Below are 12,414 nucleotides of genomic sequence, written 5' to 3'. Positions count from 1 at the left end.
AAAATTTCCTTTTTCACGTATTTTCTCTCTTAAGTATAAACATAATTACAGTATTTTCTCTCTTATAAAAATAATTACGGCAGAAAAATTCTTCTAAAATATTTTAAAATTCTAAATAATTTTCTTCTTAACCAGTAACAAGTAATAAGGCTTCTAAAAGGCTATAAGAATGAAATTGTAGAATCGATATTAAAAAAAAAAACAGAGTTTATGCAAAAAACCATTTTAACTAAAGTAGGAATGCAAACAGAACCTCAACTACATAACTTTTTAACGCTCTAGAATACGTTAGCTGCTCGATATCATAAATGCCAAATAATATGTGTTGATTTTTTAACCGTCGCCTCATATCTCTCAAGAAGGACGGTTATCAAGTCGTCTGTATGTTTTTTTTTTTTTTTTTTTATGTTTGTTCCTCGATATCTCCGTCGTTACTGAACCGATTTTGAAATTTTTTTTTTGATTGAATGTATATGCATACAAATTGGTCCCATTTTTCTCAGAACCCAGTTCTGATGATGGGATCCTGGAGAAATCGAGGGAACTCCTCGAATCTGAAAGGCATACATATGGTGATTTTTGTGTTTTTAAAGGAACAGCATGCATTTAGGTACGGAACAGTGACATTTGGTGCAGTGGAACTGCTGATGATGGCCAGAACGGAACTCTTCAAATCTGAACGGCACGCTTATAGTGACTTTGGTATTTTTATAAGAACAGCATGCACTTTCGTCCAGAACAGTGACATTTGGTGCAGTGGAATTGCTGATGATGGTCAGAACCGAACTCCTCAAATCTGAACGGCACGCTTATAGTGACTTTGGTATTTTTATAAGAACAGCATGCACTTTCGTCCAGAACAGTGACATTTGGTGCAGTGGAACTGCTGATGATGGCCAGAACCAAACTCCTCAAATCTGAACGGCACGCTTATAGTGACTTTGCCATTTTTATAAGAACAGCATGCGCTTACGTCTAGAACAGTGACATTTGGTACAGTGGAACTGCTGATGATGGTCAGAACCGAACTCCTCAAATCTGAACGGCACGCTTATAGTGACTTTGGTATTTTTATAAGAACAGCATGCACTTACGTCCAGAACAGTGACATTTATTTAGTTATCTTGTTTGTTAAGCATATTGAGTTTTCAAGTCAAAGTTTGTCAAGCTTCGATTTCTTATAATATAATTGGATTCATGAGGAATTGAGGAAACTCCTCAAACCTTAACGTTATACGTATATTCATTTGTGTTGCCATCTAATAATTAAAGCATTAAAAGCAGTTTTAAAAAATATTTACACATTTCTACATAATCCAACATTCGCAAGTAGCTTTCACCAGAACCCGAAAGGCGACGGTTTTTTTTTCTTAAAAATTATTTTTTTTCTAACAAGTAACCGTTTGGGGGCGCTACTACTACTTACTACATACAATGAATATCAATTTCCATAACCTTTACTCTATCGAGTATTCTCATCTAAATCTCAAAGTACAGGCACAGTCAAACAGTATGATTATCGGTAGCCGCCCGATTCGCAAACACTTGAGCTCAGACATTTACCTTAGAAGCAAATACAGACAAGGATTCAGGATTATGCAGCTGGCATCGCATAAATTGATGATATTAGAACTGAGGAGAGCTAAGTCAACGAATTTATATGAGACACATTAGGAATAGGATAACTATGAGTTACTAGCTTTTTCCCGCGGCTTCGCCCGCGTACTAAAAGTAATCTTATTCAAACATTGAACTTTGGACTCCCATTTCACCTCCTTAGCCAGCGTTCCCACTTAAGCGTCGCGTGTCTCGGGGCGCGCAACGGATGTCCGCGCCACGCCACCTGAGTGTAATTCAAAAAACGTCTCCTCAGTACATTTTGTATAGGAAGGACGTAAGACACGCCGCCAAGCGCGCAATTACACTCAGGTGGCGTGGCGCGGACGTCCGTTGCGCGCCCCGAGACACGCGACGCTCTGATGTGACCGGTCCCTTAGCATGTGATTTTGAAAAATCCTTTCTTAGTGCTTCTCTACACCTTAGAAGGAACCTACGTGCCAAATTTGGAATCTCTAGGACCAGCGGTTTCGGCTGTGCGTTGATATGTCAGTTAGTCAGTCAGTCAGTTTCTTCTTTTATATATGTGAGTGTGCACGGAATAACGTCCCACTTTTTCGATTGTTAGAAAGCCGCTTTGTCAGTTTATTCATATGAAGATACAAGTAAATCTCGCCTTAATGGTAACCGACAAAGTGGGACGTTTTACTAAACACACTTTATTTAGATAAACATAACAGACACGAGGTATTATTTTATATCGCAAAAATCTATTGAAGAAGCAGTTCACATTCTTCATAGTTTGGCATTTTTATGAAGCCACATATTTTATAATGATGGAGGTGCCCTAATATTAGCCTGTCGTTTATTCGCCACTGATACTTTGCAAGTAACTGACAACCAGACATTGTCCGGCGAACTGAAGACCTATTTACCTAGCAGCGTGTTATTTGTAATAACAAAGTGAAGATATAAATATGTATATCCCGATTCATAGTCAATTAGTATGAAAATATGTGACGTTATCTGGGTAAAGGGTCCTTATTGTCGATGGCGCTTACGTCCCGCGGCATGGTATTTGTAAGTGACCGGCCACACCAGAGCGTCGCGTGTCTCGGGGCGCGCAACGGGCGTCCGCGCCACGCCGCTTCAGTGTAATTCAAAAAACGCCTCCTCAGTACATTTTGTATAGGAAAGACGTAAGACGCGCCCCAGGTGGCGTGGCGGCGGCGGGGCGCGCGCCGCGCCGCTTGGCGGCGCGCCTTACGTCCTTCCTATACAAAATGTACTGAGGAGACGCTTTTTGAATTACACTCAGGTGGCGTGGCGCGGACGCCCTTTGCGCGCCCCGAGACACGCGACGCATAAGTGGGAACGCTGCCTAAACGAACATTGCTCATAACGCCGTAAGCGCCATCGACAATAAGGTCCCTTTGCAGAGATAATGTCACATATAACGTTTTAGACGAGTCCGTCCGCCTCATGAAGTCACTGAGAACAAATTCCGTATAAAAAAAATCTGTCGAATTGAGAACCTCCTCCTTTTTTTGAAGTCTGAAGATTGATTATTATTAACATGAGTCAACTTGACATTTAATTTTAAAAGGAACGTTTTTCTTGTCACCCCATCATAATATGTCATGAAAACGTTCTGTCTTCCCCTTACTCCCTTTATCATTCCATATTGACATCACCTCCATTATTTATTCCATATCAATCACCCCATGCTAAAAATAAAACACAAAAGTTGACATTGACAGAGGTCAACTTATGAGGACTTCTTCATATCCAATATCCTATGACGTATGTCAGAGAATACACTTTTCTGAATATATATTTCGTTGGTCCATGTGACCGGTTAACCCTTAAATGCATGATTTTTGCTTTTAACGAGAAATTGATATATATGTAATAGACAATGGTTTTCTAACACCAGGAAAATAGTAAAAAAAACATCAATTTTAATACTAAATCAATACAATACAATACAATGGTTTATTCGCATCAGTGATAGAAGTTAAATAGGCTAAATCTAATTTATATAAATATATCATTATTGGTAAAATATATGAAAAGTTTTACTACTATGTATTAGAAATAGTGTTGTTATAAGACTAGTCTTGAAGACTGTTAAACCTTAAAGACTTGCATTGCAAACCCTAAAGGTTCACGCTTTAAAGACTCAAGCGTTAAATGTTTTAGCTCAGAAACGGTTCAGAACCTTAACGACTCAAGCTTTTTATGAGCTCTTAAGAGTGAGTCTTTAAGACTCGGGCTTCATAGAGAGCTCAAGCCCCCTAAACCTCGAAGGCCTGTGTCAAGCTTTAAGACCTCAAACAACGAGCTTTATAGGGAGATAGTATTTATTTTTAACCCTTAATTTGACGTGTCGGTTTGGTAGATTTTAGGGTTCCGTACACAATGGGTAAAAACGAAAGTCTATTACTAAGACTCAGATATCCGTCCGCCCGGTCACGTCACCACGCTGTATCTCATGTATCTCAGGATACTAAAAAGTACGGAGCTCTCAGTGGGCGAGTCCGACTCGCACTTGGCCTGATTTTTTACTTCTGTTGACCTTAGGATCTAGTTTATTAAAAGCTCTTAAGACTTAAATGCTACAAACCATATAGACTTAAACCTTCAAAGCTTAGGAGTCTTTAAAGCTTGAGGACTAAAGACTCGAGGATTCTGTGCTCGTAAGCAGCAACGCAAACTTATAAGGTTGAGGCTTATATGGTCGAGGCTTTAAGGTTCGAGGCTTTAAGACTCAGAAGTCGCGACTCGAGTTTTGTAGTTTACGCCTCAAAGCTTAAATTCACAACACTAATTAGAAAGGTATACTATTCCTGAAACCCCTATGATAAAATGTTTAAACATAAAATAATTACTAACTCTGAAAAAATCTGCCTAAATCATATATACTAAAAATCGCTACCATCCAGTTTTTCACACTTTTCCGCCATTTTATGTTAATCCTCAATTCTTAAATGCATGATTTTTTATGTTTGGTCGGAAATAATATTTTTATTTAGTTATTTAGATGTAGGATCAAGCAAAAATAAATAAAAAAAAGTACAGCTTATATTTTGGCTACTTTATTTAAAAATATATACATTGTAGCCAAATGGAAACAATATGCATTTATTTAAGCCATTTAAGGGTTAAGAATTTCACCACTTTTCCTCCCGTAGGTATAGTAGAAATCGACTGTGGAATAAGAGTTCGATTGTGGTGTGAGCGATGGGCTTACGACCAGTAACGGTTCTTTCAACCCAGCAGTGTTAAAATTGGGACTGCAACTTGAGCAGTTTGATATGCTCTGCCTACCGCTTTTAGGAATATAGGCGTGAGTTAATGTATGTGTTTACTGATATTTACCTCTCGTAGTTATTACGATAGAAGAACTTACGTACAGTCAAATCAAAATAATGAGTTATTTACAAGTAGGTGGAGCGGGCCGCACCTCCCTAAAGTTTTCTTAATTTGACAGCAGTCAGGTCGTCGTCAAAGTGTGTCAGATAGACAAACAGATTATAGTTATTTTAAGTACCTTAATGGAAATTGTCCCCTGTGTCTTGATACTCCCATGATTTCAATGAAGGTAACGAAGAAACATATAATTTTAAAATTTATTTATGGCGGGCACGCAGTTAGCATATTATGTAATATTACTCGTATACGACGTCCAGTCCTGGGTTCGAATGTTATTTATATTTGTTCCTGAGTCATGGAAGTTTCCTATGTAGCTTATGTAAGTATTTCTAATATTTCTATCTATGTTAATAATGTATATATTTATAAACTATAACTTAAACAAGAATAGGGATATAGCTATAGCTCGCCTGAAATGGAACCAAGAACCATTACGCTTTATATTTTATAGGTAATAAGTCCTGAGACTGCGTACCCAACATTTTTACAAATATATCAACATCGAATTAATAAAACCAACATCAGAAAACTTTTTTAATAATTCCATATAACTTGTCAAGTACCCACTTTCTCAATGGAACCTGTCACAGCTGATGCACGTGGCATAGTAAAAACGGCCTTGCGTGCTGGCCTTACGATGCAGTTTACCTTGAACTTAGCGAGGTGAAAGCCAGACGTGTGAATCAGCAACCGGCCTAGCCAAAGTGACGATCGTTGACGCTACGTGGCGATCGTAACGCAGTCTGGCTCTGACGATCCGCTACAGAAGAGCGATAGGGAGAGCTACGATACGCCTACGATACGCTTACGAAGCGGAAACGATTGTGACTTTGCTTAGGTATCCAGGTATCTCGCCAGACGTTTGCTGCAGTTTAATTTAGATTCTTTTGCATTGGGCTTAAAGGTTGTGTTAATTAATGGAAAGTTCTGCTGTGTGAAGTTTCGTCTAGGATGGCAAAATTCTTTCGTCTAGGTAGTTAGAGGATTCCGTTTTTTTTTTAAGATCAAAAAATCCCTAGTGCTGCTACTGCTGACCGAGCTGCCTTATTTTCTAAGCCTTAGACTAGTATAGTTATGTTTTAATTTCAACTCGAATCTCGATCTACTAAGATAAAGGGTCTTAACACAGGCGGACAGCAGTGATCCTAGAAGGATCCCGTATATTATTTTTGAGGTACAGTCCACGATAATAACATCGCACAAAAAGAAGGCCGCAAAAAAAATCTGACACAACCTTTTTTCTAGAGCGTGTCAAGATATTTACGTAACCTTCTTTTTATACGATGTTATTGCGGGTGACTGTACCCTAAAAAGTAGTGTCACTCGCGTTTCTAAGTAATTATATATTCCAAAACAAACAATTATAAAGCCACGAAACACCTGTCCAAAAAACTCGTAATTCAAACAAAAATGAAACAACGCGAGATAATGAAATTTCTTGAATTCCAACGCCGTATTTTAAGAGGTTCTCTTGTAATTTGGAACTGAAGGAATTTTAATGGAACATCACACTGACACTGATAAGGAACAAAAATGTCGCAATTAAAATATTGCAGCGCTTTCAAGGTGTTCATTATTATTAAAAAATAACTAGTATTAACTTAATTATTTGTTCATCAAGAAATACGGAGAAATCGTACCTCAGTAGGTACAGTCTTCGAGTCGTCATTTAGTGTTCGAGGATTTTGAGGGCCGCAAAAATGTGTGAGACCCTCTCATAGTTCTACATAAGACAGTGTCAGATATTTATATATTCTGTCAAATTCGAATCAATATTTGTGAGTGTGTTTAAGTAATACGTCCCACTTTGTCACTTACCTTAAAGACGAGATTTGCTGATATCTTTACATGAATAAACTGAAAAAGCGGCTTTATATTTAGCAATTGATAAATTGGCACGTTTTACAAAACGCACTCAAATTTGGTAAAGACTGCAAATCTACTAGAATATGTAGATTCTTTCGTAAAACAGAGGCAAAGACTGACTAACTTTTATTAATTTATTAGCAAAATATTTAACAAAAAATACAGTGTAGGTACTTTCTAAACTACAAATGACTACAATACATTTTTATAGGTTAGTCGTAATAAAACTTTAATAACCACGACATATTAAGGAAATTGTGCATTTACTTTAATGCCTCCAAATGTTTATAAACGCATTACACCATTAAGATAATTATAATTTGAAATCCAAATTATACCATATAAAAGTTGTTCCGTTACGTTAACGTTAATTTGAAATTCAAGTTACACCTGAAAGTTGTTTTGATCTCAGAAGTTCTACGACTTCTACGTAATAGATGTCTTTAGTAATTCCCAAAATACCTGAACGACCAATTTAAAATTAGTTTGGGATTGAGAAACTAATTATTTGGCGACCTTTTGGGAATCAGAATTAATGCGTGACATCCAATTTAGATACCGAATACTGATTTATACATATAATTTCAAGGGCAGGTATTGGAGCTTAAAATTCTACGCTGACTTGGGGATTTCTATATATTATTATAAGTTTTTTTTTATGAGATAGGAGGCCAACGAGCAGACAGGTCGCCTGATGGTAAGCGATCACTGCCGCCCATGGATACCCGAAACACCAGAAGTGTGGGAGGTGCGTTGCCGGCCTTTAAGATGGGTGTACGCTCTTTTCTTGAAGGTTTGAAGGTCGTATGTCGATAAACAAAAACGCCAGTCGATACTCCAACACGAAGATCCTTAAAATTTAATTAAAACATTTCGAGCATTTCGATTTAATATGTGAGTCCTAACGTTGTCCTTCCACCATGGACGCTTGGATTGACCTGGAAATGAATCACAAGAATTGGGGTATGCACTTGCACAGTCATCGGCATAATTATGTGATGATTTCTATACCTTGCAGCAGCGGCTGGTCCATACAAGCCGATTCCCAGCGGCTTGCCTAAAATTGATTACTAGTAAAAGTATCTAATGTTAAGGTAGGTTTATTTTTGCTTTGCAGAAATTTTCACCAGCCGCCACTGATACCTTGTCACATAAACGTCTTGTTTGAGATGTCATACGAAATTGTCAAACGATTTAAAGCGACAAGGTACAGATATAGGGTTGTAAAAAAACGGTTTTTTTTTCTGGCTTGAAAAAAACATGAAAAAAAAACCGTGAAAAAAAACAGTTTTTTTTCTGGAGTATGTTTTTTTTTCTTATTTAAAATGCAAAGTAGTTAATACTTTTATACGGTTTTTTAACTAATGTTTATTAAACGAAAATCAAATAACTTTAATTTCTGGTCTTATAAAAGTAACATTTACGAAATCTGTATCACTATTTACTGTTGGCTCTCCACGCTACACGCCGCATCAATTCCCCAATAAACGTTTGTATACTGAATTAAAATGTACGTTATTGTTATTGAAACACGTTACAACTCACGAAAAACCGTTATTGTCGTAATTTGTTCATCTGAAAAAAAAAACCATATTTAGGGTGCTCGGTTTTTTTTCATAATTCTGAAAAAAAAACATTTGGTTTTTTTTCTATTTACAACCCTATACAGATATCATCACTTATTTATGCAGGTGACTGAACTAAATAGCTTTACGAAAGCGTCGGTCATCTAGGTATCTTACCTAGAGATCATAGACTATAAATAAATAAATAAATATTATAGGCCATTCTTACACAGATTGACTGAGCCCCACGGTAAGCTCAAGAAGGCTTGTACTGTGGGTACTCAGACAACGATATATATAATATACAAATACTTATGTACACAGGAAACGTCCATGACTCAGGAACAAATATCTGTGCTCATCACACAAATAAATGCCCTTACCGGGATTCGAACCCAGGACCGCGGCTCAGCAGGCAGGGTCACTACCGACTGAGCCAGACCGGTCATCAATTATTATGAATCTCAAGATGGTCTTCTTCACCGCTTCAAAGCGATTGGTAAATAAACTGATATCCCTAAAAACCATTACCATTTGGTATTGGTTTTTGGATGAACGTAGCAAGATTTTACCACCTCGCCACCAACGCTTTCTACTTAAGGCACGCTTACTTAATCAGTTCACAGTTTGAATTTTAATGAGCAAAAGTTGACTCCAGCCCAAATCCAGGTGCTTAGGTCTCCAGGTGTCCATTCAGTAAAACATACCGGACCCAAAAGTCTAGTTTATAAGCGAACTGCAGTCTAGGAAACTTTAAATATCTCTAAAGTGCAAATAACGTTGCTAAGTTAAACAGAACGCATGGCAGCACCGTTTGGGCCCAGATATCGTAGCATCTTCGCTATTGAAAAAAGTTTGAAAAGAGGAAAATCATAAAAAGAGCATAGACTTTAACAGTATATGATTTTCGACCGCCATTAATTCTAAATTGCCAATAATTTAAAGATGACAAAATATAATTACAGATTTTATTTACTTGATTCCGATCCGACTACGATAATTTTATTCAAATAAACTCGATTGACTAGGTATTTTAACGGTCAAAAAAATACCTTGACATTGGTATAAATCTTAATCACATACCAGAAAATCAACGTGGTATAAATTTACCTACTAATTTTAGATATGAATACCATATGCCGATCTTTGGGAGCATCAGTCTTTTACGATGAATTAAAATAAGATCAAGGATACACCCAGCAACACAAAGGATATTGCTGACATTGACATGCAGGAAGTAAGAACGTAGGCTATTGATCTGTATGTATGATGGACTGTATAATGAATGGGCAATAGAAAGGGGATGACCTGAACCCTGACAATGCGTCAGAATTAAAGCACATTTCAGTGGCGTATAAGCTTGCTTGCTATGGGAGTAAATAGGCTGACATCCCTGGGTGTCGAGAGAAAAGTTACATGAGAAATGTAACATTTCTTCATCCCAACTACCGGTGAAACAAGAGAGTCTCACGACGCCAATCGCATCTTCAAGAAGTTACGGAGCACGAGCTCTTTTGGAAACTTTTTGAGCTAAAGTGTATATTACTTTTCGAATTGCCCGATTCCCCATACTGTGAAAAGACATTTTATATGCATTCGCACCAATTCTTAAAGGGTCAGAAGGAATCCGGTTTCTTCAGATGTATGTATTTTTATTTTAGATTTTCTCGACGACACTTTATGCTTTTTATTTTTCCACAAGCACAGATTTTGATATAAAAACAACGTTGGCCTACTGGAACAGTTCTCATCAGATCGGACCAGTCAAGCAAGATGCTCAAATACCAATTAACCATACATTTAAAGGATTTATTCATACATTGCATGTTTAGATAAAGCGTCGTCCGTTCTAACGTATCTTTTTTTTAAATTTATTTAAAGAAAAAACACAGTTACATAGTATCTTAAATTAAATTTTCGCCAAACTGTGAGACAGTTTGTTGGTTTGGTTCTACTTAGAGTCTGTTCGGAAAGAAAAGAGTCCTGAAATGTATGAGGAATCCAATACATTCCACGACTCTCTTTTCGAACATACTCTATCATGAAATAATGTCAATGATGATATTGAGTTCACAACTTCACACACAATACAATGCACGACACATGATATCGTTGCAAATTGCAAGTATAGGTGCAAAGTGCAACTAGAAAACATCTCACGGAAATGTTAGTTGAATAGTTCCCACGTTAACGTTAATGACCGTGACACGTTATTGGTACAAATATGACGACACTTTTGCAATAAACGGAAACAAGAATCTGTATTTGAAATAAAATACATAATATATCAAGGAACTATTAGACGACTGTTGGCAAGATAATACATAGCTGCTAAGCTGCTATTCATTTTAAGACCCCTCTATATCAGAGCCAACTGCAAATTGACCTGCAGTCAAAATTCCTCTTTGACCATTGGCCATCTTTGGATCCTTAGATCGAGGTCGCGAGATGTTCAGTCAGAACGTTTACCACAAAAGAATGGAAATTCGTACCTACATAATTCAATAATTATGTAGGTACGAATTTCCATTCTTTTGTGGAATACACAACCACAATTGGTTGTGTATTCTTATTTGATGTTACTGATTTATTTATTATTTATTTTATTTGTCGATATGTTAACATGACATTTCAGTGAGCTAATACGCCATGAAACTTAAATACTGATGTTAGATACTTCATATAAGAAAGCGTTGTTGTTGTGTCATGTACCAGCATATGAAAGTATTGTTGACTAGAGAACAGCTTGACCGTTTGTTGTTTTTCCGGAAATACCACGCAGTCTATGGCCGCCTGTTGTATACGACATTTAATTTTACTTTCACCGGAAATCCTCTTTGTAAGGGAAAGGGGATGATGGCTTTTTTTCATGGGTCCAATTGGTCCAAAACACAAGATTTTGTGGGTAACATAAGATTTCTATTTAGTACGTGTAGTAATTTTGAGCTTTTTTCGAGAGACCATGGACGTCCTGCATAATATTAAAAATTACTATAGGAATTTTGGTTTCCGAATATTAATAATCTGCTAAAAGTATCACGTCATCCCGTAGCCCTATGACCGACAACGTAATATCCGAAGATGAGCGTTCCATTTTTCAATTTTAAAGTTACCGCGTCTAAGTTTCTTCAGGAAGCCAGCAAGAGTACTGGTGTAATTACTACTTTAAAGTAAAGTATAGCGGGAGTCTTTGATAGCTTAACAGAAACTTTGACAAAGCGGCGGATCCTGAGATTTTGCTCCGATCGCTTGCAGAGAAAAGGCTCGTCGAAATTTGATAAGGTTTTTAATTTCGAACTGAAATCCTCCATCTCTCATCTACACCTCAATGATTTTTTGTCTTTTTTATAGACCAAAACTGTCCAGAAAGACCTGCGTGACTTTCAAGTGAATGAGTGGCATCAAGATCGCAGAGGCTTGGAGTTGGAGCGAATGGCGGAGGCCAAGATCCACTTCTTCGGGTCGTCGCTGAGCCAGCGCAGTAGGTAACACTGTGGGGCAGTAAATAACCAAAGGCGTGAGCAATAATCGTATTGGTCACAATTGGGCATAAGAGTGGGTGGAAGGCTATTAGACGTGTCCGAAATTTTCGATTTGAGATCCTCTTCTTAAATGACCCCATGTTACCATACCATGTCAACTCATTCCATATTCTGCACGTTCTAAGAAGAAATTGTTGACGAGTCAAGTATCTAATGGCCTATATGTATAGTGGTGGTTTCACTTGGCATCTAGTCGCTGCCCCGTACAAGTTAGTGCTGGATTGCCGGTTGTCATACTCGTGTCACATCTTGGACACTGGCGATCAAATAATTATATGAAAAAGGCGCGTTCTTAGCACACATTCTAAGCTCGTGTAGGTGAACGCGTACCATGCTTGTATGAGTGAGATATGACAGCTTGACTGTTCGCGTTTTTGACAGGCGGTAACTGTGAGGTAACCGAGAGGAAGTGGGCGGCGCTTTCAGCGGAGAGCGGGAGTGGCCATACT

General features: G+C 37.6%; 1 protein-coding gene across 1 annotated transcript in view; it reads right to left on the bottom strand.

Annotated features, from left to right (window-relative positions):
- The window catches only part of LOC125236241 (very-long-chain 3-oxoacyl-CoA reductase), a 58,732-nt gene that overhangs the window by 38,205 nt on the left and 8,113 nt on the right, over positions 1–12,414 (bottom strand).

This window comes from Leguminivora glycinivorella, chromosome 19 (genome assembly GCF_023078275.1).
Source record: "Leguminivora glycinivorella isolate SPB_JAAS2020 chromosome 19, LegGlyc_1.1, whole genome shotgun sequence".
In the NCBI taxonomy this organism is placed as follows: domain Eukaryota; kingdom Metazoa; phylum Arthropoda; class Insecta; order Lepidoptera; family Tortricidae; genus Leguminivora; species Leguminivora glycinivorella.
Note: the sequence above shows the minus strand (reverse complement) of the source record. Positions and strands in the feature narration are given on the sequence as shown.